The sequence below is a fragment of the Argiope bruennichi genome, chromosome 8 (genome assembly GCF_947563725.1).
Source record: "Argiope bruennichi chromosome 8, qqArgBrue1.1, whole genome shotgun sequence".
NCBI lineage: Eukaryota > Metazoa > Arthropoda > Arachnida > Araneae > Araneidae > Argiope > Argiope bruennichi.
The window spans coordinates 64,557,309-64,565,011 of record NC_079158.1 but is presented as its reverse complement, the minus strand read 5'-3'; positions in this window follow the sequence as shown (position 1 = coordinate 64,565,011).

Genomic DNA, 7,703 nt, shown 5'->3' with positions numbered 1-7,703 from the left:
GACCACCGAATTGACAAATTTCCTCTGAATGTACTTCGTTCAAAATTTGATATACAAAATTTCATCCATTAAGCTGAAAACGCATTTGAATAATTGTGATCACTCATAGGCGGGATTTTATTTAAAAAAATAAGTTTCTCAGATTCTGGGAGATTAAAATGTGCTGATTCGTCAAAATATGGCGTTCGAATTTTTTTAAATACTTTTATAAGTGCAAACTATAAAACTATACTTAAACTATTATATATAAACTATAAACTATATTTTTTAACTATTATAAGTCCTGGCTAGGCACACCGTCAACCCATTCTTATTTGATTGACTGTTGATGAGTTTTCAGAAAGTTGGCACGATTTTGTCATGTTTTGCAAGTAACTGGACATTAAACTTAAGTCTTATTGAAACTTTAATTACTGTGTCTTACTATAAAAAGTATCCAGAAACTGAATTGAAGCCTCAAGTGGCACAAATAATGCTCAAAACCTGAAAAGAGAAATGCAATCATTCATTTTATTAAAATTTGATAATATGGAATGTATTATGTATAATTAGTATTTTGTATATTTTTTCATTTAATGTTAAACTCATCTTTAATTAGGAATCAATTTTATCAATGAAAAAACTTAATATTTTGAAAATTGATGATATAAATAATTTTTATATATACCTTCTTCCTACACATATCCTTTAAGCTTTATACATGATTTCAGTCTTAAACCCTTAGGAACCACAAAGACGCCAGAAAAATTGAAATTTATTCTAAGTGGGAGATTAAGAACTATTGAAGCTGTTTGCATAGCTGTCGTCAGGTTTTGTCACAAGACACAGAATAAGAATTAAAGAAATTTTTCAAAAACTTTGTAAAGTTTTATAACACAGATGTAGATGAAAACCTAATCCAAGAAATGTGTTTGTTTTTGGATGAAAGAGATGTAAATAATGCACAAGACATATTGCAATACATACTAAATAATAATTATAATAAGTTATTTCTAAACTGTGTTAAAACTTTTCTTTATGTTGCCAATTACTACAGCAAGTGCTGAGCGCTCTTTCAGCAAATTAAAATTAATAAAGAATTATTTTCGGTCAAACATGTGTGCACAAGTTTAAATGCACTTGCATCGAAAAAAAATTGTAATTTTTCTGAAGTAATTGATGTATTATCAAAAAAAAATCACGCATTTAATAAATATGCATTAATAATATATGTTCAGATTTGTATTTTCTTTTTTCTTTACAAAAAATTAGGGCCTCAAATTGGAAAAATTAGGGCCCAACCTAGGCCCCTTTGAAGCTCTGCCATTACTCTACTCCCCTGTTATATCTGGAGGTTAAGAATCTTGAGTTCTAGCGCTCTGTGACATTCCCCTCAAATCGGCAAACAGACAATATGATAGGGCGTTATTTATTCTTTATTTTTTCGATATTCGTAAAGAATTCCGAAATGAAATTGTCAAAGTGGATACAACTTTGGCATTAAGTACATTAAGTGATCACAAACTGACTCTATTCAAAATAATAATCATCTAAACATTCATGATCAAACAATCAGCGGAAGTATTCTCTACATAGTGTATTTTCATAATAAGGCAAGTTCTTGTGTTTAGCTTTCGTTGTTATATAAAGATAATCGAATATATACTTTGAACCTCTTACATTTGAGCCACTGGGCAGCATTGAATGTCAAGGTTTCGACTTCAGTATTGGAGAATTCCAGGTTCTAGACCTTATTTCATCGAAGAACTGTCGTGTGAGCATGTCTGGTGCAAGCTAGATCCGACGGGGTCAAATGTCCTGCCGCTGGTGTGATGTGGAAGTTTGGAGGGAGCGCCGGCTTAGATATCATCTTCGTCGTCTGACCATGGTCAAAAATACGAGGTTCGTCCCTAAATAAACCTTGTATTGCCTCAAAATTAGGCATTAATATAACTAAACTTTAAAAAAAACATTTGATCCATTGAGCCTAAAATTCTGTTTGAATCTTTTATTTTACTCTCAAGACAACATAACCTAATTTCGTTTATCTAGCTCGATAAGTTTGAAGATATTGGAATCACAAATAACAAAATTTCGATGTGAAATGTTTTGAAGTTTGCAAATTCTCTTTTTGTATGGGAAAGTACAAGTAATTAATTAGGTGCATTAGAATATGTCTTCAAAACCTTTATTTCTTCCTCTTAACATTAAAGAAGTAGAAAGTATGATTAAAAGAAAAGAAGCCTTTATATGCTATAACTAGCAGACGTAATCAGATTAGTTGAAGAGGTTCGTTCATTTAATAAAGTTTTAGCTTTTTTTTTTAACTGTTTCTCTCTATGCTTTTGTTTTGTTTTGTTTTTTCAGATTTTTCTTTTCTTATTGAACTTTTTATATCTTATATTTTCTTACACACAACAGTCACTATTTACGGTTAATCCTCAGTCTCAACATTTTTTTAATCAAAAATAATATATCCAGAAATATATTTTTTTAAATAAGTTTTTAACCCGTTCAGCGTAAGCCTTTTTATGTGGAGGAGAGGGGGGAGAGTATTACGCGGAGATGTGAAGGAACAAGATTTCATCAAAATGTTTTCATTAAATCATCTCGATATTTTTACAAATGAAGAATATATTATCCTTTACAAATGTTTTCTGATAAAATAAATCAGATATTTTAATGGATGCTTTGGAGCACACATTAAAATTTTACAGCTTTTATATATATATAAATATTTTATTTCTTTATTTTGAGCAATGTATTCTATTTTGTATATTTTGAAATGAAATTCTTGTTGTTGATGATCACTTAATTATTTAATAGAGTTACGCAATATTAATTATTTTTATTTGTTATTATTTATTAAATTTCTCTGTTTATATTTATGTGCTTTTATTATTATTAAATAAAGTTTTTTATTATTTGTGGTTCGTAGTTTATTACTTGTATGTTTTAGTAAAAACTGATTTATAGATACAGATCGTGTGTGTGTGTGTGTGTGTATGTGTGTGTGTGTGTATGTGTGTGTGTGTGTGTGTGTGTGTGTGTGTGTGTGTGTGTGTGTGTGTGTGTGTGTGTGTGTGTGTGTGAAAATACCTTATCAAACTTATGATAGAGCCCCCAACGGTTAATAAATCTTGATAAGAAATCTTTTGGTTGTTCGTAACGTTGCTCCATTTTGCGCTATATATTTGCAAATATCCAAAAATTTGTGGATTAAATAGTAATTATTATTATTGCTTCAATTTCTGCGAATTGGTACAATGCATCTGGTAAACTTAGTTTTCTGCATAACGTGAAAAAATTCAAAAAGAAAGAACAAAAAAATAGGAAATTTGCCTTATATTGCAGGGATAATATAACTGCTAATTGAAATTTTAACATTCAGTCATTGAAAAGCCATATCTTGTATTATATTGGATTTTGGGACTGATAATGCTACTACGAAAAAAAAAAGTAATCGTCGTGTAAGGAAAAAGTGATACCAAAATTGTTGCTTAGTTCCCAATTATTTGTTCACTTACATTTGGGAGATATCCAAAAATCTCCAACACCTGTATAACCTCTTTCTCGAACATCTTAAGGAATGCCAAATATCTTTTTTTGACATCTTACCTTTGAATTTTTGAAAGCTTAAAACTTTAAAAAAATTTTAAAATTCTCAAAGAAAGGAATTATTTAAAGCAAGCGATTGTACTAAAATTTTAAAATGCCTTTTCAATTTTTGCCATTTTTTGCCTCTTATCATTATAATAAATTTAAGGCCCGTTGTTGTTCAAACAGTTTTTTTACACAAAAAATCGAAGAAATAAAATGAAAATGAAATTAAATGAATAATAAATAAAACAGACAAATTCAAGTAAGATGTAATTCAGGAAATATTTGTAAAAATTTTAATTTTTTCGGGGGAGTGGGGATATATTTTTTCGAAGACAGAAGTTGGAAAAAAAGATTCAATAAAAATTGATTTGATTTTTTAAATATAGCGAAACATAATTTAAGCTATATATATTTTCAGAAATAACTTTGTTAAGAACGGCATAAATCGAAAGAAACATTATTAAAAATAAGAGAATACAACGATTATTATAAAACCAAGTTGTCTCGGATTCCTATGAATTTCTAGAGAAAAAAATATTTCATTGATATAAAAAGATGAAAATCCGAAACATTTTCATTTACTGTTTTTTATTTTCTAATATTAATGAAAACTTATAAAGATATATTTTTCTCTTCATTTTGTCGATTTAATATTTAACAAGCCGGCATCCTGGCATAGGGGTAGCGCGTCTTCCCCGTGATCTGGGCGTCCCGGTTTGGGCATGGTTGCTCTTCCTGTTCTATCTGTGAGATGTGTGAAAGAGCCTTCCTGTAAAAAGGGGTTGTGCAAGCGAATGAGTGATGCGTCAGTAGTCAAGTCGTACTCTTGGCCCAAGATGGCTCTACGATAAAAACAAGAGGCTCTCCCATTAGGCTTAAATAGGCTGTCTTCGAACAGCGGGCTTGTCCGTGGCAAGTGCCATAAGAAACAACAACAATATTTAGCAAAATTTTCAATGAATTACTGACGCTTGCAATGAATTACTGACGCTTGCAGCATTTTTGCTCAATATATTTTCTTATTATAATTTTTAAAGTATTTTCTTATCTTGAAAACAAATTGCACTAGTAAATAAATTTGTAAAGAGTGCTGAGTTGGATAATGAAAATGAATATAGAAATTTAGAAATCCTGCTTGCTTCTTGGAATTTTGAGTCTGTTCACTATAAATAAACTAAATTCCATCCATAATTTTACAAGTATGAAAAATATATATAATAATTACTGTGAGCGGTAGTTTCATGTACTACTGCTGTAATTGTTTTATTTTACTAAGCAATTTAAAAAACTTGATGAATAAAAAAATGATAACGAGAACAAGACTTTTTATTAAAAAAAATTAAAAAAAATAAAAAAACTTTTCTTTAAAAAAAAAAAATTGAAAAATTAAAAATACTAAAATACTACATTTTAATGGTACAATCTACCATATTTAAGAATAATCTTTGTTACAATGCGAAAGAAAGGTTTTGAATTTAATATATGATAGATTTCAATGAACATTGTTGCAAGCTATGAGTTCTTGAAAATAATTTGGTTAGAAACAATATGTTACATTTTTACGAATTAAGATATTTTGTAATAAAAGTCTACTGTATTCATTTTATTTTGAATGCGATTCCTTTCATAAGATACTATTTTCTGAAAATTAATACCTTGACATATTTATGTTTGGCTATATTATAGTAATATAATTTTATTTCATTATATTATACTTATAAAAAAATCCATATAATCTACAGAAATTCTATCTATTTGAATTTAATTATAAATGCATTTCCATGAATAATATTTTTTTTTTCTTCGGAAAACGAGATTTGATTTTAAGAGATTCTTTAACATTTTTTTTTTCTTTTTTGCGTTTCACAACCTGTTTTAGTTGCGTAAAAAAAGCATCAACTGATATCGGTTATTAATTCAAATTATATCGATTGTCATTCTATTAATGCAGTATACATTAAAGCACTGTCATGGCAATATATTACCAAACATATCGATTAAACATATCTGAGAGGGTTATGTTTTCTTATTTTCTTTTGGAACTCGTTTATGTGTCTAAAATGTCGTTATAAAAAGGCATGTTTACATTTTTTATGTTTAGCTAGTAAATTGATAAAACTAATATTGATATTTCTTTCTCCCAGCAAAAATTCGATATCAACAGCAAAATAGTATCCTTTGTTATTAAAAATGAGCAATTTCAAGATAATATATATGAGATTACGATCTAATCATTCAAAGTAGCATTTGCAATAGATGTTGATGTCGCATAATTTAGAAGCGAAAGTTTAATTTTTAAGATTTCGAAAGTGTATATATACATGTATAACTGATCTTGACATAATCAATACTAATTCAAAGAAAACATTTATAAATCCAAAATCTATATAGAAGATTTACCAAGAATTATTTAAATTTTGTTAAAATAGTTTAAAAGAAATTTTTTTAATATCTATTTATGATGGCATACCAGGATTTTTCTGAATCCTTTCAAGTATTCTCGGCTATGGAAATTTTGCTGTTCTTTCTTGGTATAGATATCAGAAATAACAGAAAAACGTCAAATTTTGTTATATTAAAACTGCAAAATGCTTATCAGAAACTTATGTCACTTTTCTGGGTATTTTTCATACTGTATTCCGCAGCTACTTTTATAACAAGTTGTATTCACTCTACGAAAAATGTTCACGCATGGATTTCTGGGAAATCTATTGAAGTCATTGTCTTTGTAATTTGGTGTTATCTGAAAATCAAGAGTAGAAAGCTATCTAACTTAATACGAAATATCCAACTTCTGGGAAACAAATTAAATGAAAAATTTGAAAAGTCATTGATAAATATAAGCGTTGCTATCATTGTAATAATTTCAGTGACTGCCTGGATCAATCTGGCTGTAACAGCTACAGGAGATGGATGTAAAGCATTAAGGAATTATTATAGCTATATCTTTGGCCATAGTTTTAATTCAGAAAATTACTTTTGTCCAATTATATTCATAATACAATTTATCCACGTTACCCCGGGCAGCATTCTACGCACTTCAATCACAGTTCTATATATAATAATTTGCTATTACTTAAGAAAATTCTTCCTTGCATATTCTAAAAAATATTGTGGCATCATTCATGATTATGAATCTTTTCAATGTTATTTACAATTCTACGAATACATAGAAAATATAGCAAAGTCCTTTGAAGATAGTATGTCTTTTCCTATCTTTTTCATTGCAATATCTGATTATATTAGCATGTTCGTCGGATTTGTCAGCATAGATCCATTTGGACGTTTACCAGAAAATGTTTGGATAACGAAATATACCTCGGTTATATCGTTCATAGCATTCAAAGCATTACTTTCTTGCTTATGCTTTTCTTTGGCTGCTGCTTCCGTGCACGAAGCGAGCAAGATCGCCAAGGAATCCCAAAAATATCTACTACGACAAATTACTGCTTCGAAACAGAGAAATAGAAAACAGGAGTTTCTTGTTTTGTTTAATTCACATCAAACTCCACCATTCACACTCTCAGCTGCAGGATTCTTCGACTTTAAAAGAAGTGTTGTGTTTTCTATAATTGGAAGTATATTGACTTATTCGCTGCTTGTTTTGCAATTTATGTAAGAATGCACAAACGCAGAATCACAAGAACAGTCGAAAAAACATCCAGCTTTGTTTGTGCAGATATAATCATTAATTTATTTAATTTTGCAATTCATATTTAAATCCATAAAAATTCCTTTTAAAACTTTCAGTCTTGTAATGTCCTGATCTAGACTGATCAAATAACGAAGCAGAATTTCCAGACAATTCTTTATTTTACAGCCCGATATATACAAAGAACAACTTGTTCTAATCTTGGTTAAATAAATAGATATTTACACCTGTAGTAGGAAATACAACTGTCAAATTCGGAGGTTTTTCTTGAAACTCAGTTCTTTATTTCGTCAACACGACCATTTCAGTGGTAGTTTTCTCAGACTCCGAACTCGTGGGCGTAGTCCAACAGTTCCTGCCATTCGTTTCTTCTCTCTCTAAAAAGAAATCTCCGCGCTTTATTTCGGCGACAATCTCTGCCTCTTAATTTACATTAGTCATTTGAGCTCTCCTTCGGCCAATCGGGGTT